Source organism: Aotus nancymaae, unplaced genomic scaffold (genome assembly GCF_030222135.1).
Source record: "Aotus nancymaae isolate 86718 unplaced genomic scaffold, 86718_ANA_hifiasm-v0.15.2.pri h1tg000059l, whole genome shotgun sequence".
Taxonomy (NCBI): Eukaryota; Metazoa; Chordata; class Mammalia; order Primates; family Aotidae; genus Aotus; species Aotus nancymaae.
Window position 1 is genome coordinate 66,840,891 of NW_026988473.1, and position 21,906 is coordinate 66,862,796.

General features: G+C 40.6%; 1 protein-coding gene across 1 annotated transcript in view; it reads right to left on the reverse strand.

Moving 5' to 3' along the window:
* RAB30 (RAB30, member RAS oncogene family) overlaps window positions 1-19,084 on the reverse strand; it is a 97,312-nt gene extending 78,228 nt beyond the window's left edge. Inside the window, exon 1 of the mRNA XM_012469566.2 lies at window positions 18,926-19,084. The gene's annotated coding sequence lies outside the window, so the exon portion shown is untranslated. The remainder of the gene's footprint in view (window positions 1-18,925) is intronic.
* Window positions 19,085-21,906: the final 2,822 nt, after the last annotated feature.

Consider the following 21,906-nt stretch of genomic DNA (forward strand, 5'->3'; position numbering starts at 1 on the left):
AAGAAGATGGCAAGTGGTGGAAGCCAGGTGCCATTTTGACTGTGGTTCAAAAGCAGACATCACTTGGCACTCACCCCTAAGGAGAAGTGTGTGGCTTAGTGGACACAGCATGGACTCTACAGGAAGAGTCTTGCTTCTGCCACCTACCTGTCATGTGATTTTTGGACAGGTTACTTCCCTCTCTGAGTCACAATTTCTGCATCTGTATCTGTTAATTGGAGCTATTAATAGCTCCAGAGTTGTTAGGGTATTAAATCTGCCAACATACATAAAGTGCCTAGCATAACACCTGACACTGTGTGCTAAATAAATGTTTACTGAATGAATCACGAATGAGTACCTGTCCAGCATACCACAGCTTCATGAACCTGATGTAGACTTTGCTTTTAGGTCTCTGACCACAGGGAAGATGGCTATGATACCCATCTTTATAGAATCATGTACTTGAAGATTTGTTCCTTGCAAGAACTGGACTTTAAAGCATTTCTATAACTTTGCTCACTGTTCCCTTCCCCTGAGTTGCCCTTCTCACCTTCCTCATTGACACACAAATTTTATCCATCTTCCATCATGCAGCTAGAACTACCCTGTCTTGGAGGTCATTTCTAACACTTATTACTTCTCAGTCCTTCCTGTCTTACTGATTACTTTCTACCAAGTAGTAAAGGAATGCTATGATTTGAATGGTTTGTGTCCCTTTCAAAATTCACGTTGCAACTTAATCCTCAATGCATCTGTATTAAGAGGTGGGGACTTTAGGAGGTGATTAGACCATGAAGGCTCCATCCTCATGAAGGGATTAGCACCTTACAAAAGGGCTCGAAGGGGCGAGTTGTCCTTCTGTCCCTTCCACCATGTGACCACACAGCAGTTATGCCCTTTAGAGGATGCAGGAACAAGGCACCATCCAACAGGCACAAAAGTAGAGAAGTAGAGGGTAGCCTTCACCAGACACCAAGCTTGCCAGCACCTGGATCTTAGACTTTCCAGCCTCCAGAACTGTGAGAAATAAATTTCTGTTGTTTACGAATTAGTCTCAGGTATTTTGTTATAGCAGTACAAATGGACTAAAACATAAGGTGTTATCTGTTTGGTTTTTTTAATTGTGGTAAGATATACATAATATAAAATGTACCATCTTAATAATATCTAAGTATACAGTTCAGTAGCATGAAGTATATTCACCTTGATGTGTAACCAGTTTATAGAACTTTTCATCTTGTAAAACTGAAACTCTACACCCATTAAACAGCTTCCCACTTCTCTCCTGCCCACAGCCCCTGGTAACCACTATTCTATTTTGTTTCTTTGTGTCCAACTACTCTAAATATCTCATATAATTAAAGTCATACAACATATTTTTTTTGTGACTGGCTTTTATTTCACTTAGTATAACGCCTTCAAGGTCATCCATGTTGTGGCATGTGTCACAAGTTCCTTCCTTTTTAAAGCGGAGTAATATTCCATTGTATGTAAATACCACATTTTGTTCATCCATTAGTCCATCATTGAGTACTTGTGTTGCTTCCATCTTTTGGCATGGTGAGTAATGCTGCTATGTGAACTCCTTAATCATAAAGATGTGTTTCAACCATCTCTAGAGTTCTCAAGGTGCCTGACATGTGATGGGCTCTCAATAAACACCTATCAAGTAAAAAATGACTCAGCTTTAAAGATTATAAGGTGAAAAAATCAATCATCTTCCACATAAAACTGCAAATTGTCCAGCAGAAAAATCACACAGCACAGGCTCTGCAGTAAGACAGTCATGATTTCTGGTCCTGGATCTGCCTCTTAGCTAGTCATATGATCTTAAGCATGCTACTTAAGTTTTCAGAGATTCAGTTTTCTCATGTGGCTTTTGCCAAAATTAAATGATATAATATGTTAGCATAGTACTTGGCAGGTCATAAACTAAAAAAAAGTTTGCCAATATTATTATTCTAAAGTTATAGAATGAAAGTAACTTACTATACTTGCAAATATGCCATTTTGCTTCCATAATTTTAAAAGCAAAAAGCATGCAGAATTCTAAGACCAAACAATTTATGGCAGGTAATAGTCAAAACAGGACAGTTCCACAGCAGTAACAGTGAATACAGATTTATATCATTGAATTTGGAATCCTGAGTTATATGGCTGTAGCTCCAGGAGGTAGAAATTTTGTCACTTCAAGGGACAGGCGTAACTGTTACACTAAGGAACTTCTTACTTAGCAAAATAGCCTGTCTGATATCTCAGAAATGTTTTAAAATCTGGATTACTTGAGGGTTTTTTTTTTTAGTGCTAAATCTATTTTGAATTTAATCATTCATATTTTCAGGCTTCTTGCAAAAAGATGAAAAAATAAATAGATCTTTATTACTATTTCAGACAGAAGTATATATTTTAATCTCTCTCAAAAGAAATTGAGCTCTCTATCCCACTCCTGTAGGACATGAATTCCTTTTCTGGCTGCTACCTAAATTTTCCAGGCCAGAAACATTCTTTCCAAAGTTAGCTCTTATAGAAAGCAAAGTTCTTGAGTTTTGGAAGGAAAGGCTTATTCAAGTTTCTTTTGTCTGCCATAACAATTAACGTTTGACATGGCTAATTAAAATAGCTCTCTGTGACAACATCAGAAACTGAGCATTGGGGTGAGGGAGAGGAAAGGGAAAAAAAGGTGAGATAATTGCCCAAATGCTAGTACTGGCCCCAAAATGGCCCAGATGGAAAGTGACCATTACCCCTAGCTTTCCTAGGACAATTACAACTTCACATAAATTTAACACTATACTAAGATGATTTGTTAAGTGGATAACAAAATGTGATTTGATGTGTGTACTTTTATAAGACTTTGCAATTAAATGAATTTATAAATAAGGGAGAAAATTATTCATCAGACCAAGAATTCCAATTGTGGATTCAGAACAATACTGTCACCATATGCCACAGGCCAATTTTAATTTGGCTCCCACATGATGGCTAAGAGCTACTGTCAGCTTTGCCCATCCCACAATGCCAGCCTGTACTGGGAAGCACACCAGATGACAGGCACTGTGCTGAGACCTGAGCCTTGTTTCACCCTTGCAACAAACCCTGTGCTCCAAGTATTGGCATCTCCCCTCTCTCCATCTTTACCTCTTTAATTTTAATTTAAATTAATTAATTTTAATTTTAATTAATTAATTTTAATTAATTTACAAAAAGCTGCAAGAAAACTATTAATTACCCTTCACACAGATTACACAAATATTAATGCTTTACATTTTCTTTATCATTCTCCCTCTGTACATAAACACTTCTTTACCCTGAAATACTTAGCATTTTCTAGAAAACAAGGGCAGTCCTTGCGCTTCCACGGTATAATTTTTATCAAAATCAGGAAATTAACATTCATCCTATACTATTTTCTAATCTCAACCCTTATTCCAACTTCATCAATTGACCAAATAATGGCCTTCATGGAAAAAATAAAATAAAATTTCTCTAATCTGAGATCCAATCCAGGATCATATGTTGCATTTGGTTTTTAATCTAGAACCATTCCTCAGTCTTTGTTTTTCATGACCTTTACCTTTTTGAAAAGTACAAAAAATACTGTGTAGAATGTTTCTCAATTTGGGTTTATCAGATATTTCCTCAGCTATTTCTGATTAGATCAGGTTCTGTATTTTTGGCAAGAATGCCACATGAGTGATATTGTGAACTTCTCAGATGTTGGTTTGTCCCATCACTGGTGTTAACGTTGATCACTTAGTTAAAGTGGTATCTGCCATGTTTCTCCACTGTGAAGTTACTATTTTCCTTGTAACTTGTAATTTCCTTGTAACTATTTTCCTTGTAATAAGTACCTTGTGAAGAAACACTGGAGAGTAGACATCCCCTATTATAGATGAAGAACCTGAGTCTCAGAGCAGTTGTGACTTGCCCAAGATCATGCAGCTTGAAAATGCCATAACACAAATTCAAACTCCAGTCTGTAGGCTCCCACACTTGGGATCTTTTTAGAACCTCCCTCTGCCTCCTGACCAGCCATCAATGGCTAAAGCAGCCTTCTCTAATGTCTTTTTGAGACAGTCTCACTCTGTCGCCCAGATTGGAGTGCAATGGTGCAATTTTGGCTCACCGCCTTCCAGGCTCAAGCGATCCTCCTGCCTCAGCCTCCCAAGTAGCTGGGACTACAGGCACATGCCACCATGCCTGGCGAATTTTTGTAATTTTTGTAGATATGGGATTTTGCCATGATGCCTAAACTGGTCTCAAACTCCTGGGCTCAAGTGATCTGCCTGCCTTGGCCTCCCAAAGTGCTGGGATTACAGGTGTAAGGCACCATGCCTGGCCTCTTTCCAGGGTTTCTGTGTGCAAAATTGAATATATTTTCTTATCCCCAACTTATTTCACAAGTATATACTGGCCTGCATCTTCCTTCTTTTAATATATCCTCGGAGATTTTTTCATATCTGTATGTAGAGAACACCCTAATTCTTGTTTGCAGTTTCATAGTTTTCCCGTGTGTAAACATATAAACATACCCATTTATTTAACCAGTTCTCTACTGGTACACACTCAGGGTTGTTTCCAATTATTTGCTATTAGTAACAACGATACAAGGATTGTGCTTTCTTTTTAAATTGGTTTCAGCAGGTGACATTCTGTTCCGGGATGCAGTGCGGAGTAGCAGGAACCAATTAGCAGGACCTGCTTGAGTTGAACAAAACTGGGTTTGCCTCTGGCCACCCCTGCTAACTAGGTATATGATCCTGGTAAAGTGACTTGTAGTTTCTGAGCCTTCATCTCCTTACTTGTAAGTGCAAAATCTTGCCTACTTTATCAGATTGCTTTTGGGACCAAATAGATAAGATAGGCTCACAATGGCTACATTTGGGACAATTTGAACATCAAAAAGCATAAGATGGGGGAAAAAAGCAAGAAGATTGGTAATAGATTATAACACATTGTGAGAAAAAGAAACCATGAGTCCGAGTGATATTTTAAAAAAGGGGGTTGGGGCCAGGCAAGATGGCTCATGCCTGTAATCTCAGCACTTTGGGAGGCCGAGGCAGGCGGATCATTTGAGGTCAGAAGTTCGAGACCAGCCTGACCAACATGGTGAAACCCCATCTTTACTAAAAATACAAAAATTAGGCTGGCATGGTGGTGTGCTCCTGTAATCCCAGCTATTCCTGAGGCTGAGGCAGAAGAATCGCTTGAACCGGGGAGGCAGAGGTTGCACTGAGCTCAGATCACGCCATTGCACTCCATCTAGCCTGGGCAACAAGAGCGAAACTCCGTTTCAAAAAAAACCTGAAGGAGGGGGAGGGTTGGGGCTGAAAGCTAATCTATCAGATAATAAATATAGAAGGAAAGAGAGAAATAGAAAATCATCCTTCATAAATACCAATTGACCTAAGCCAGGATATCAATAGATGTTAAAACTTTTGAATTAAAGTAACTGAGGGACAGGATACTCAATCTCAAGATATCACCTCACAGATAATTTTATTAATTACAAAAGGAAAAGGGTGCCCTTTCAATGGAAAGATATGGCAATACCACCTCAACCAAATGATCAAACCTCACGTCACCAGTGATGTTACAAACTGATATTAGGTGTCACCTATGATATACGGGGAGGGGACAGAACATCACCTATGAAGAATTCTTACCACAAGTGTTTAACTTGAATCTAATAATGAGAAAACAGACAAATCCAATTCACAATCTACAAGACAACAAACTTGGAATCTTCAAAAATTTCAATGTCATAAAATGCAAAAAAGGCAAGGGTATTGTGGTGGTTCATTTTAGGTGTCAACTTGACTAGATTAAGAAATACCTAGAAACCTCATAAAGCATTATTTTGGGGTGTGTCTGCAAGAGTGTTTCCAGAGATTAGCATGTCTCAGTGGACTAGGTGTGGAAAAACCACCACCAATGTTGGTGGGCTGGGGTCCTGGAGAAAACAAAAGCAGAGAAAAGGCCACTATGTCAACCTGTCTGCTCGAGCTGAAATACAGCTGTCTTCCTCTCCTGTCCTTGGACAAACAACTCCAGGCTACCTGGCCTTTGGACTCCAGGACTTAACACCAGCAGTCCCCTCTCCATCACCCAATCTCTCAGGTCTTCAGCCTCAGACTGAGAGTTCCACCATCAGCTTTCCCAGTTCTGAGGCCTTTCAACTTGGACTGAATTATGCTACAAGCATCCCAGGGTTTCCAGCTCATAGACAGCCTGTCATGGGACTTCTCAACCTCCAGAATCACATGAGCCAATCATCCTAACAAATCTCTTCCCATCTCTCTCTCTCTCTGACTATCCATCCATCCATCCATCCATCCATCCATCCATCCATCCTATTGGTTCTGTCTCTAGAGAACCCTGACTAATACAGGTAATATGCTACACTAAAGCAGACTAAAGAATACAACTGTATTGTATAAATAGTCTTGTTAAGATCCTGGATCAGAAAATTTTTTTAAAAGTTATAAAGGACATTAGAATGACTGAGGAAATCAGAAAAATATTATTGTTTCCATGTAATGGTGTTGTGATTACATGGGAGAATGTCCTTGTTCTTAGGGGATAGATGCTTAACTGCCTAGAGTCAAAGTGTGGTGATATTTGCAACTTATTTTCAACTGGTTTAGAAAAAAATATCTGTAGACCGGGTACGGTGGCTCACGCTTGTAATCCCACCACTTCGGGAGGTCGAGGCGAGCAGATCACGAGGTCAAGAGATTGAGACCATCCTGGCCAACATGGTAAAACCCCATCTCTACTAAAAATACAAAAATTAGCTGGGCATAGTGGCGTGTGCCTGTAGCTCCAGCTACTGGGGAGACTGACACAGGAGAATCGCTTGAACCCGGGAGGCTGAGGTTACAGTGAGCCGAGATGGCACCACTGCACTCCAGCCTGGCAACAGAGTGAGATTCCCTCTCAAAAAGAAAAAGAAAAAATATCTGTGTGTGTATATGCATGTGTGTGTGTGTGTGTGTGTGTGTGTGCAAAGACAAAAGCAAATTAATCCAGATAAAAGGTGCATGGAATGGTTTTGTTTATTTTTTAGGTGGGATTTATTTTTTAAGATGAGGTCTTACAATGTTGTCCAGGCTGCTCTTGAACTCCTGGGCCAAGCATTCTTCCCATTCCTGACTAGCTGGGACTACCAGTGTGCACCACTGTACCTGGCTTCACTGCTATTTTTGCAATTGCTCTAAAGGTCTGAAAGGTTTCAAATGAAGTTAGAAAAAGAATCAAATAAAACATAAACCACCTGGCACCCAGTAGATGCTATGACAGTTCACATTATGGATTCAGGGAACTCAACAGGTCTACAGAAAACTCTTGCCCTGTGCCTGAAAATAATATAAACCATATGAAAGTAAATGCCACCATACAGTCCTGCCTTCATGAAGCTTATATTTTCAATCAGAAGGCAAGGCAAGAACAGGAAGTAGCTAGAGAAACAGTATATGTAGTTTTGCTTTCAGAAAACCTACCTAGGGTCGACATCTGCATTTTTGAAAGTGGAAGGGGTAAGTCATGTTGAAAAACAAAATAAGTTTACTTAAACTTACTAAAAATTGCTTCCTCATTTGTATGTAAAAAATTGAGCTAAATTCTACTGCCTAGAATTGAGAGACTAAGACAGCATCCACAATACACCTTTGTTGAGCATCTTTTATTGAAGACCCTCATTAAAAGATATTAGCTTCCTACAATAAAAGTAGTGAAGAAGGAAAGGTCCCAGATGGTTCCATCTTTTGTTTTCCTATCAGAATACCCAGCACAGGACCTTGCATTTAGCACACAAACCTGACTGAAGAAGTAACAATTAGAGAACATGAGACAGAATTCCTTAAAAAAACTCTTTCAGCCTACAAAGGCCACTGGAGTTAAAGGAAAGACTAGTGTGAACTGGTTCAGTTAGAGACAGGAGTCCTTTGACAACAGCACATATTTATGTGCACATAAATTTGCCAAAGCCCTTTTATACACATCATCTCCTTTGAGCCCCACAATAATCCCCATTTTATAGATAAAGAAACTAAGGCTTAAAAAGATAAGTTGTCCGTGTAGCAAAGAGTTCAAATTTTTTGTTTGCTCCACCCAGTCACAATGGCTAAAAGGGTGAAAATAATTCATGGCTGCAATCCTCACAATCTCTTCCCCAGGGTTCCTGTTAGGGCAGAGTGACTCATTGATAGGCACTCCTAAGCTCACACCTGCTTTCCTTAAAAAAAAAAAAAAAAAAAAAAGCCAAAAATCTGCCCTTTGAATGCTCCTACTGAAATTCAGAAAAATGAACACTCGGGCCTTTTAACCACCTGCTTCAGATATTTTAAAAGCAGAGCTCAAATTCTCCCTTTGCAATGTGGTTGCATGACTGAGATGTAGAGGAAGTAAGCAGAAGACATTATTTTCATTTCACGGTTGATGATGTCCACATTTTAGTGAAGTTAACTAACCATAACTAAAAAGTAAAATTTTTCTGCAGAAGTCTCTGGGGGAACCTCTTGGCTGCTTTATTGTTTCAGTTCACTTTTTAAACACTGTACTGTGTTGCACGCAGGGACAATGTATTTCTCTCTTCCAGAGATTTCTACATTATTTACACATCAACCTTTATTATAGCCATTATAAAAACCAGCAGGAACTCTAATTCAATTTTTGCCCCTGTTCTGTTCACCCTTCACAACTAGCTTCCCTTAGTAAGAGAGTTCAGCCCAAATAGCTAATGAACTTGGCAAAGGTATGTAGAGTTAGCCCTCACAACATTGCTGACAAGAATTTAAATCAGGGGGCAATACTAGTGCCGTTGGACTCAGTATTTCTACCCGCTGAATGATGTCTTACAGAAATAGTCCCACAAATTCATAACAAAATGAAGTACTCAAAGGCTCACTGTAGCACAGTTCCCAACAACTATTAAAAGAGGTAAGTTGGAGCAATATGCAAATACATAGGGGAAATGCCCAAAATACATTAAGCAAGAGAGAACAAGCAGAATTACATGTATTATAATATTGTTAGTACACATATGGGGAAAAATGACCGAAGAATATATACCAAAATCTGACAGTTGATTATCTTTGTAATCAAATTGTAGCACCATTCTAATTAAAATATTACCCTGGCTGTTAAGTGGAGAAGATTGAAGGAAAGACTTGGCCAGAGTGAATATATAGAGAGCAAGTAGCAAATAATTTTTGTAGAATTAAAGAGGACTTTCCCTATACAGTCCATGTGTTTTTCTGTAACAAATTTTGATTACTCTTATGTTATTTCTTTCTTGTCTTTTCTTTTTTTAAGACCAGGTCCCACTCTGTCTCTCAGGCTGGACTGCAGTAGCATGATCAGGGCTCACTACAGCCTTGACATCTGGGGCTTAAGGGATCCTCCCGCCTCAGCCACACCCCACCCCATAGCTGGGACCATAGGTGTGCGCCACCACATCCAACTAATTCTTTGTATGTTTTGTAGAGACAGAGTTTCACCATGTTGCCCAGGCTGGTCTCAAACTCCTGGACTCAAGCAATTCACCCACCTTGGCCTCCCAAAGTATTGGGATTACAGGCATAAGCCCCTGCACCCAGCCAATCTTATGTCAATTCTAGAATCAAAAAACAAATTTAAGATATATATTTATGCACCTTTTCCCTTCAACTTGGAAACAGCTAATGTTCTACCTGCATTACTCCCTCTAGTTATGTCAAGCACAGAGTGCCAGATGTAGAAGTTTCCAGTCACAGAATACAGGATTGTATTTAGAAAGGATATAAAAAAATCACTTATAATATCCCAAAAAGTAGTATCCCAGCCCATAGGCTGATTAAATACTTGAAATGACCAGGAAAAATCACTACCTTCTGAAGCAGCCCTTGATGTCTTCTAGCTTTGCTATGACATTCCTGAAGACAACATTCAGGAACGCCAACTGATCATACACCAATATCTACAACATGTCAGGTTAAACAAATGGAATCATTATCACATCCAGAAAACTAACATTGTTACTGATTATCTAATATGTAGCTCCTATGCGAATTTCCCTAATTATCCTGAAAATGTCTTTTGTAGCTTTTTAAGTCCAAGATCCAATCTACGATTACATGTTCCATTTAGTTGTCATATCTCTTCAGTCTCCCTTAAAATAGATCTGTCCCTCATACCTTTCATTTTGTTGTCTTTCATGCATGACATTTTTGAAGATCACAAGTCAGCTATTTTGCAGTATGTCCCACAATCTGGATTTGTCTGATTATTTCTTTGTGGTTAGGGTTTTTTTTTTCTCTTTTAATAGAGATGAGAGCAGGACATGGTGGCTCACCTTTGGGAGGCTAAAGTGGGAGTACTACTTGAGACCAGGAGTTCAAGACAAGCCTAGGCAACATAGCGAGACTGTGCCTCTACAAAAAACATTCTTTAATTAGCCAGGCATGATGTTGCACACCTGTGGTCCCAGCTACTCAGGAGGCTGAGATGGGAGGATCCCTTGAGCCCAGGCAGTAGAGAGAGGCTGCACTGAGCTGTGATCATGTCACTGCACTCCAGCCTGGGCAAAAGAGTGAGAGTCTGTCTCAAAGATAGATAGATAGATAGAGATAGATAGATAGATAGATAGATAGATACACACAGGGTCTCACTATGTTGCCCAGGGTAGTCTTGAAATCCTGGGCTCAAGTAATCTTCCTGCCATGGCCTCCCAAAGTGCTAGAATTCCAGATGTGAGCTACTGTGCCCAGCCCCATGGTTAGATTTAAGTTAAGCATTTCTGGCAAAAATTCTACATCAGTGATGCCGTGTACTTCCCATTGAATCAGGTTATGTAGTTACACTAAGTTACCTTTTTCTTCATTTTGTCACTGTGGATACTAAACAATCATAACCCAATAAATAAAATGTTTAAAATGATAAATAACATTAAAAACAGCTACCATGAGCACCAGCTATACCAGGCATAGTGTCAGACATTTAAAACACATGACCTTATCATGTAAACCTCACAACAATCTTACAAAAAAACAGAGGTTCAAAGAGATTAAGTAATTTGCTCAAAGACACACACATACCAATAAAAAAAAAAATTTGCACATACATATGAACTCCAGCACATAAACATGCACACGTATACAATTTAACATGATCTCAAAGGTTCATGGTCTTCCTGAGAACCTTTTAGGGATGAATTAAGAACTGCTGGAGAGAGATCCAAGATGGCTGATCACTAGCAGCTCGGGCTCCTAGCTCCCAGTGAAAGCGCAGAGAACGAGAGGATGCCACACTTTCAGACGAATATTTGTTGCTCACGGACCAGGAGATTCCCAGAGGAGGAGCCCCACGTGTCGCCAGGGTGACTCTTGTGGCCGGTGTGGCGGTTTTGCTGGTGCCTTAGCGTGCCAGTTTTTGGTGCAGAGTCCGGAGATTCCCGGGCAGAAAAGCACCATCAATCTTAACACCGCTATTTTGGCCGGCGCAGTGGATTGCTCAGATTTCGGCGCTGGGAATCAACAAGTTGGACGTCTGCTCAGAGACCTAGTTAGAAAGTTGGTAATTACAAAGACAACAGACGGATAAATATATAATGAAGGGAAGAAATCAGCATAAAAAGGCAGAGAATACTCAAAATCAGAATGCCTCTCCCTCTACAGGGGATCGCAATTCCTCATCAGTAACGGAACAAGGCTTAATGGAGAACGAGTGTGTTCCAATAACAGAAGCAGGCTTCAAAACATGGGTGATAAGAAACTTCTGTGAATTAAAAGAACTTGTTCTAACCCAATGCAAAGAAACTAAGAACCTTGAAAAAAGGTTTGACGAAATGTTAATGAGAATGGACAATTTAGAGAGGAATATAAGTGAATTGATGGAGCTGAAAAACACAACACGAGAACTTCGCAAAGCATGCACAAGTTTAAACAGTCGAATTGATCAGGTAGAAGAAAGGACATCAGAAGTCGAGAACCAGCTTAGTGAAATGAAACGAGAAGACAAGATTGGAGAAAAAAAGGATGAAAAGGAATGAGCAAAGTCTCCAGGAAATATGGGACTATGTGAAAAGACCTAATTTACGTTTGATAGGTGTACCTGAATGTGATGAAGAGAATGAATCCAAGTTGGAAAATACTCTTCAGGATATCATTCAGGAAAATTTTCCCAACCTGGCAAGGCAGGGTAATATTCAACTCCAGGTAATACAGAGAACACCACAAAGATATTCTTCAAGAAGACCAACCCCAAGGCACATAATTGCCAGATTCATTAGGGTTGAAATGAAGGAGAAAATACTAAGGGCAGCCAGAGAGAAAGTTCAGGTTACCCATAAAGGGAAACCTATCAGACTTACAGCAGATCTCTCAGCAGAAACCCTACAAGCCAGAAAAGAGTGGGGACCAATATTTAACATCCTTAAAGAAAAGAACTTTCAACCCAGAATTTCCTATCCAGCCAAACTAAGCTTTATAATCGAAGGAAAAATTAAATCCTTTGCGAACAAACAAGTACTTAGAGAGTTCACCACCACCAGGCCTGCTTTACAAGAGCTTCTGAGAGAAGCACTATACATATAAAGGAACAACCAATATCAACCTTTCCAAAAATATATCAAAAAGAAAAGAACATTAACACAATGAAAAATTTACACCAACTAATGGGCAAAACAGCCAGCTAGCATCAAATGCCAGTATTAAACTTATATATATTCTAATTGGATAAAAAGTCAAAACCCATCGGTATGCTGCATCCAGACCCATCTCACATGCAACGATACACAAAGACTCAAAACAAAGAGAAGGAGGAAGATTTATCAACCAATCAGAGAGTAAAAATAAACAAATAAAAAGCAGGAGATGCAATTCTCGCCTCTGATAAAGTAGACTTTAAAGTAACAAAGAGCAAAAGAGGCAAAGAAGGACATTACATAATGGCAAAAGGATCAATGTAACAAGAAGAGCTAACGATTTTATAGATCAACGAGACAGAAAATTAACAAGGACATCCAGGACTTGAACTCAGACCCGGAACAAGTAAACTTAATAAACATTTATAGAACTCTCCACTTCAAATACATAAAACATACATTACCACCTCACACCTATTCCATAAGTGACTACATAATTGGAAGTAAATCACTCCTCAGTAATCGCATAGCATTTCATAGGTTTAAATGAAATATTGGTTGGCTGCTCGTTTGTTATTTTCTTCCCTTATTCCTTCCTGTTTACATCAAGTATAATTATTGGTATAAAAGAGGTTTTCAATACCCATTACTAAACTGCATTCTAGCCTGGGCAATACTCCCATTCTCTCTCTCTCTTTCTCTTCCTTTTTCCTCCTCTTCTTTATTCTTTTTCTTTCTTTCAAAAAAAATAAAAATAAAATAAAATAAAATAAAATCACCACCCAAGAACTTGTCTGTCCTTGAATATGTAGTTTTGTGTTTCTTCTCTCTCTTTCCTTCCTTCCTTCCTTCTTTCTTTCTTTTTTAAAAAATAAAAAAAAAGAAAAAGAACTGCTGTGTTAGGCTAATCTTGAGGAGGCCTATCTAGTTCTCAAAAGTTGGCTTCCTGGTTCTTAAAAAAAAGAAAAAAAAAAAAGTTGGCTTCCTATAGGGAAAAAGCTAAAAATAAATTAACTGTGGTCCATATTAAATTCCTCCATACTTGGAAATGCTCTTATTTGCAGATGGATCACATTTCCCCACAGTCAAGAAAATAGGGCAATGGTTCCCTAAATTATTACACTATTCTGATGTTTCATTTCTGCAACAAAATGAGAAAAAGACGATGTAAGGAATTTTTCATAAAGTTAAATATATTTTCTATGAGATAAAAGTGAGAAGGCATTTTTAATTTACTATAGAAAAATAACTATTGTTCACAGTACACTCAATTTTATTTTTTGTAATTTTACTTATCTATATAATTCAAAAGTCTGAGACACATTGATTTAGGGAACTCTATGCAATTAAAATGATTTTTTGAGAAACTAACTTGAATAAAGGAAGTTCAGTCGAAAAAGAAACCAGATCTTAAATATTTCTGAATTTCCCTAAAAGTCATCACAAAATATCTCAAAGGCTGAAGGTGTCAAGAATACTTTTTTTTTTAGAGACAGAGTCTCACTCTATTGCCCAGGCTGCAGTGCAATGGCACAATCTCGGATCACAGTAGCTTCCACCTCCCAGGTTGAAGCGATTTTCCTGCCTCAGCCTCCTGAGTAGGTGGGACTCCAGGCCTGCACCACTACACCCAGCTAATTTTGTATTTTTAGTAGAGATGGGGTTTCACCATGTTGACCAGGCTGGTCTCAAACTCCTGATCTCAGGTGATCTGCACACCTCAGCCACCCAAAGTGCTGGGATTACAGGCATGAGCCACTGCGCCTGGCCTAGAATACATTTTAGTGGGTCTCTTAAAAGCATTTTACATCTGGCGTCTGTATTATTACTCAGAGTTCTCTTCCAATGTATTGATATTTTCTGCTTTTGAATAAATCGTTAGTGACTTAGGTTAATTCACTCACTCAACAAACATTTAAAGTCTCTGATTTGTGTGAGGCATTCTATTAGGTGCCTGGAAACATAGACTGGAGAGATTTTGCTTGCCTTCATGCCTAGACTCAAAGGTGTGGATGCCTCCCTAATCCCTCACCCCCACCCTCCAGTCTAGTATTGCCAAGTACCTCCTTGTTAAGTGATTATTTATGTTTGTCTCCCTCACCTGAGTGAATTCCTCCAAAGCAAACAGTATCTTATTTGATGTTGTTTTCCTACCATGGTGCATAGAAAACTGTTATAATATATAAGTAAATTGAGTATACTGTTGTTTTCCATATTGGGGATCAGCATAAATTTGTGGAATACATACATTTTACAGATGAGGAAACTAAAGCTCAGAAAAGAATGTGGTATGTCCAATATCATACAGCTAATAAGCAGTGCCCAGTGTAAGAAAGCCTCATCCAGAGCTCTCTTCTACTCCAACATGCCACATCCTACACATGGACAGGAAGAGTGAACGATCTTAGATGTCTTCCAAAGGTCCTCCCTTCTGGAAAACAAAATAACCTGGTTCCCATTCAGTGTTCCCTTTCTCTGAAAATGTCATCCCCAGTTGCTCAAGAAAAACTCAAGTCATTTAATGACTCCCTTTTCTCCCTATACCCCCATCCCGTCAATCAACAAATCTTATCAATTATAATTTTCAAACTTAAGGTGTCAGCTGGGCGTGGTGGCTCATGCCTGTAATCCCAGCACTTTGGGAGGCTGAGCCAGGTGGATCACCTGAGGTCGGGAGTTCGAGACCAGCCAGGCAAATATGGTGAAACCCCATCTCTACTAAAAATACAAAAGTTCGCTGGGCATGGTGGCGGGTGCCTGGAATTCCAGGTACTCAGGAGGCTGGGGCAGGAGAATCACTTGAACCTGGGAGGTGGAGGTTGCAGTGAGCCGAGATGGAGCCACTGCACTCCAGCCTGGACAACAAAAGCAAAACTCTGTCTCAAAACAAAACAAAACTTAGTGTCTCTCCAGTCTCTTCCATTTTCTCTAAACCCTCTGTCACCACCCTAGATCTAAGCACCATCATCCCTCATATGGACAACAAAAATTATTTGCTACTTGCTGTCTATATATTCACTCTGGCCAAGTCTTTCCTTCAATCTCCTCCACTTAACAGGCAGGGTAATATTTTAATATCATCCTACATATGCCGTTCACCTAGTTTATTAAAGCTGGGCTAGGTTCTCGTTACTCTTAGAATAAAGACCAAAATTCACCTGTAGCTCATACTACTGCCTACTCTCTAGCCTCTGCCCACCTCTCCAGCCTCATTCTTCTTCATTCTAGTCTTTCTTCTCTTGCTCTGTCTCTGACTAACCTCCTTTCAAATCCTCATGTTCACTACTCTTCCCTTTGAACTTTGAACATGAAGTTCCCTCTGCCAGAAAACTTCTTTATTCCAGTACGAGCATCTCCCACTGCCATCCTGAATTACTACTTCCGCTTACCCTCCAAGTCTCTTGAAGTGTCACTTCCTGTAGGAAACCTTTCCTGACAACCCCAGACAAGGGGAAAGTACCATGTCAGGTACTCCTACCCAGCCCTTTTGGAAATGGCATTCAACACACTTGCAATTATTTATTAAGTATATCCCCTATTAGAATATAAGCTCCATGAGGTGAGGGGAAGCATTTCTTTTCACTGATATATCCACAGTGCTTAGCACATGGTAGCTGCTCAATCAATATAAGTTGTCAGAATAATAGGTTGGGGCCAGATTATAGAGGGCTATAACATCAGTAAACCAAAGAGCAATGATCAATATCCCTTTGCAAATAAGTAAACTGAAGCAGAAAGAAATGAATAGTTATTCAAGGTCACAGAGACAGCAGTGATGGGGCCAAACCTAATGCTGCATTCAGCCCATTTCTCCTCAGAACAATAAAAGAAACCTTGGTAAGTAAGGAAGTATTTCAAAAGAAGAAAATTAGAAAGGAGAAGGTGGTGCATGAAAAGTCTAAGAGGACGGCTTCTGAATCTGCCTGTCATACGAGTTGCCTCCAGATGGATAGCAGTTAGACTTTCCATACCTAGAGAAGCACTGCTGTTATGTAAACAAATATAACAAACTTCTTCCCTCCACAAAGGAAAAGAAACAATGGGGGCGGCGGGGGGTGGCGCAAGGAACTGTTGTTCTCCAAGTATCTTCAAAAAACCAAATGGGCAGTTTGGCTACCTGGATTGCTCCTCAGCAATCCACAGGGAACAGGAAGGAAGGGAGAGGGGAAAGAACAGCCTTCCCACTACCAGCTGGAGCAAGGATAAGGAAAAAAAAATGTATTATATAAGGCAAGCCATTTGAAGACTACTTATTCTTTGGGAATTATGAGAACATTTCATGTAGAGCATTTAAAAACCTTGCTAACTCACAGGCTGTTCTTAATACAGGTGCCAGTGAAAGGAAAAGTGGCATGAGCCCAACTGCAGCATATCATTGTTCACATGCTGCTGGGGCTAAATTATGTCTGTCACAGAAACCACAAACCAGACCAGGGGTCAGGCTCATTGCTGCTCATCCTGCCAAGCACAGACCACAAGAAAAAGAAAAGGTAAAGAAATCCTCTTCAAAGAGGACTCTGAAAAAATGTTCACATAGTCTACATCCACCCAGGAGTTCCTAGGTGAGGTGGAGGAGGAGCAAGGAGGGTGTTCCGAGATTGGAGAGAGTTGGAAAGAAAGAGATGTGATATGATGATGATAAGGGAGAGATTATGAAACAGAAAGGACAAATGTAAACTGCAAATGGAGAGATAGGGAAAGAAACAGAATTTCAAGAGATGTGGGGGTGGGAGGGATAAAGGAAAGTACAGGAGAGAAGGGTAGGTGTCCAGAAGAGCAGAGTCATCAAAAGAGAGACGGAGAGGCAAAGGCTGACTGTTGATCTTTTCCCAAATCCAAAAGCTGCTCATTGGCATCCCAATAAATCACTCTACTACAAAGCTCATACAATGAACTGTCCTTTGCATTCAGCATCAAGAAGCTTTTAACGACATATCACACAGTTACAACTTTGGAGACCTAAGGATCTTAATTTAAAATGAACAAAATTGGCTCAGCAGCAGAAGACAGCCAGTAAAGACTTTCCCCCATGTCTGACTCAGCTATGAAAAGGTTTAGCATTCTAAAGTTAAGCAAATTCTCTGGCATTTCTCCTTCTTTTGACATTCCAAGAGGGGGTGTGGTTGACCCCAGGTCCATTCATTTCCAAGGCTGTAGATCTCCCAGCTAAGACTGGTCCCATCTGTTGTAAAGCCAGCCAGCTGTTTATCTCAAAGTAACAGATTTATTGCCCTAATCATCCCTATAACTCTTACAGGAGCATCATATAAGTTAGAATCCTTTCTGTTCTGTTAAACGTCAGTTCGTTCAAAAAAAAAAAAAAAAAAGGCAACAACAACAGTAACAAAAAAAAAACTACTATGCTCCTTGGTTTCCCTGACCAAGATCACTCTTCCCATGGGCACTTTTCAGTAATGGCAAATGAAGGTTAGCAGCGCTTCTAACTTTGCCTTTCTCTAATATGTTAAAATGAACCCGATTTCCCTAATCGATCTCTTCAAACCGTTATTTGTGAGTAGTGACTATGCCTCAGGAAACAGCAGCTCATTATGGTACCATTGTCAGTGGCAAAGAGCCTATGCAATGTAATTTAAAACACACAAGCACAAATCTGTCGGCTCCACTTCCAAACAATCTTGAATCCAGCAGCCGGAGAACGGAAAACACTTAACAAAAACGCTGCTTCCAGCAGCCTCAGAGAATCTTCGTCAGACACGTGAAATGTTTCTGACTGGCACGGAGTGCACCATTAAAGGACACTGTCACCTCAAATCAGGAGAAAAGGCGAGACAAACGACATAGACATACACACAAAATAAATCCTACAAAACTTAAGCACGTTCATCTTAAAAATTAATAACGTGTGCTCGTCCAAGCGACACACAAACGTTCTAAAGTAGTGCGACCACATTAAATCACTGTCTCCATTTCTCCCCACGCATCACCCCTTCCCACTCAAACCTCAGCTCTCGGGCCGTGTGTGACAGGACTGCAGTCCCCCACCTCTGCCTTCCTCTGATTTTCCAAGAGCACTCCCCAACATCATTCCCAGCCCAGCCCCCTCTCCCCGACTCAAAAAGGTTGAGAGGAGTTGTGACTAGGGAATTGGCAGGCACCCGTCCTCTGGCGGGGGAAGGTTGCTGGAGTTGTTCTTTGCAGTGACCCAAATTGCACAGAGCTTTTCCCCTCAGCAGCGCCTGCGAGCATCTCCCCAATCCCCCCCACCTCACCACCGCTCACAGCTTCCCAAAAGAAAGCCTTGAGAACTAAGCGGGAGGAATAACTTGGTAGAAGCATTTGAAAAAAATCACTTCAACTCACCTGGTTTGGGATTTTTCTCCCCACCCCAGGCATAAACAGAAATGATGTGCGAATGAGTCACGCACGCAAGGGAAGGTCTGCGATGTCCTGAGTCCAAGGGCTGGAGTCAGTCCCTGCCCTGGTGCTGCTGCTGCTACTCTCAGCTTAGCTGGAGCGAGCGGCAATCGCAAGCCCAGCAGCAGGGGGTGGAGAGACCGTAGCACAATGAATGCAGTGAGGCTTTTGCAATGACATCATCCCTCTGTCCAAACGTCCCCAATAGCCATGCTCGGAAGCGGTGCTTTCTGGGAGCTGTAGTCTTCTTACGTCCTGGCAGGATACCGAGGCCATCGCCGGAACTACAATGCCCAAAATGCTCCAAGACGGACGCGCCCAGAGCGAAGGAGCAAAGGGGACTCGGCCGCCATGTTAGGAGTACTGGGAAGATTCCGCGGAGCCAGGCAGAGGTTTTAGGGGTGCGCGGGAGTCGAGTGGTGGTTCAGTAGGGATGGTGAGGTGGAGGACGAGCTGGTCGGATAGCTGCGGGCATGAACCTGGGAACCAGAGGGTGGAGGCGGTGCTGGGGACTGATGTAGGGCGGGACTGACTAGAAGCGGTATCCAGAGGCCCAGTGAGCCGCGGTCTCAGTTCCTGAAGGTGTTGCATGGGGCCCTACTCTTCTTTCTCAGTTTTTTAGCTAAGAGATTGAAAGAGTCGGTTTACTTCTGGGCTTGGAGGATCATTTAGATCGGTTAACAGTACAGTTGAGAGAGTTGGTGTTTTTGTTGAGGTGCGGGGAGCCTAGGTGGCGACCCTCGCCTTTATTCTGAGAAGCCCACTTCCACCCAGAGTTGTGCTCGTCCTCCCAAATGCATTTTTGTCTTGCCGTTTGTTTTCCAGCCCTCCTTCCCTTTCCCCAAGGTTTCAGATTCACTGATTTGTCATACAGGAATGATTAGCAAAGGCGTCCGAAGAAATCGTTGTTTGAAGGTAGCCAAGCTGGAAAGAGACGTTGCTTTGGCCCCGCGAGTAAGAAAAGAGAAATCGCAGCCTAAAGGAGTAACACTAGATTTAAAATGATGACACTTTTCCACCAAACAGCAAAAGCAGATGTTCAAAGGGGATATTGGCTCGGTGCAGTGGCTCATACCTTTAATCTCGGCACTTCGGAGGCCGAGGCGGGGGGGTCGCTTGATCCTAGGAGTTCAAGCCCAGCCTGGGCAACATAGGGAGACACCGTACCAACTCTACAAAAACATTAAACAAAAAAATTAGCTGGACATGGTGGCGCACCCCTGTAGTCCCAGCTACACTAGAGGCTGAGGTAGGAGGATTGCTTGAGCCCAGGAGGTTGAGGCTGCAGTCAGCCTGGGTGATAGAGCCTGTCTCAGAAAAGTGGGGAGAGGTGAGATATTATTGATGATACACCTGCCTGACGTCTGACAGTAGGTTCCAGAGTAACATGGGTCATGGATAAATTTTTTTTAAAACTAAGTAACTGAAACCAAAGTTACTTGTCTTTTGAGTGATTTTGCACAGAATCTCAAATGAACTGTACTTTTTTCTTGTGTCACTGAAACAATGCTGTGTGTTCTTTCTCAGAGTCTGCTACACTATGACAACATGGGAAATTTCTTTTCCTCCTGAAGGTGTCTGATGTGTTAAAAATACTGATATACTTTTTGCTGTTTCCTCCCTTTTGCACATTATTCTGAAACAAAATTAGCTAGTTACTTTGGGTTATTGAAGGTATGCACTTCCCCTCTATGTTAGGAGTGAATAAAATTAAAAATAGATCCTCATATCAAAGAAAGTCTAGATAGAATAATTTAAAATGACCAAAAACACTTTCGAAAAATGATCTTAATATGTCATGTTTCTGGGAACAAGTCAAGATGCATGGGTTTGTTTGATTTTTAAGCAAAAGTAGTATGTGTTGTCATCCATGAATACAACAATGAAAAAGGCTCATACAAAGTTTTTGTTATTCAGAAGCACTTCTCTAAGTAATAATGGTAAGTATAGGAAAGGAACAATATACTATTGTAATGTTGTAAGCTTAATAGAAATTTACATTTAGGCTTAATTTCAAGCTCTTCAATTATTTTCATATGAACTGTGGCTTTGTATGTTCAGTTGTTTTTAGTGGCTGGTGACTCAGGTGTATTCTCGTGTTTTATGTAAGCTTATGAATCTTGTTCATTTTATAATATATTTCTTTATTTAAGCCATAACCTTGTCAGTTCGAATTATACAGAAGACAAATTGTAGGGGAAAAGAGCAACAAATTACTCAAAAGCCTTGTGTGTGAGCTGGGCATGGTAGCGCATGCCTGTAGGCTTAGCTACTTGGAAGGCTGAGGCAGGAGGATCACTTGATTCCATTAGTTTGAGGCTGCAGCGAAGTATGATTGCGTCACTGCACTCCAATCTGGGCAACAGTGAGACCATGTGTGTTTTTTAAAAAAAGAAATCTTGTGTGTGAAAAGTAATACCTATAGAATAGAATGATTTCTGTAATTTGTCATGCGTTTGGGTAGTTAGAAGTTTTTCTATCCTTACATCTAATGGACATCTACACATAAAGATGGAAAAAATCCTCCACTCTTTAGAAATTTGATTTACAAAATTAATATTTGAGGAGTTGAGGAGGCCAGCTTTTGAAAGAATAACCTCAGTGTCCCAGAGAAACACTGAAGGTTAGGAAAACATTGTTAAAGTGTAATTAGCAATATCTAGAGGAGATAAAGCTTTTCATCTCTCGAAAGAGAATTAGGGCCAGGTGCGGTGGCTGACATCTGTAATGCTAGCATTTTGGGAGGCCGAAGTAGGCAGATCACTTGGGGCCAGGAGCAAGACCAGCCAGGCCAACATGGCAACACCCCTTCTCTTCGAAAAATAGAAAAGTTAGTTGGTATTATAAGCTCAAGCCACCACATCTGGCTAACATTTTTACTTTTAGTTAACAATACTCTGAAAACTAAAAAGTGTGTTTTCTAGTCT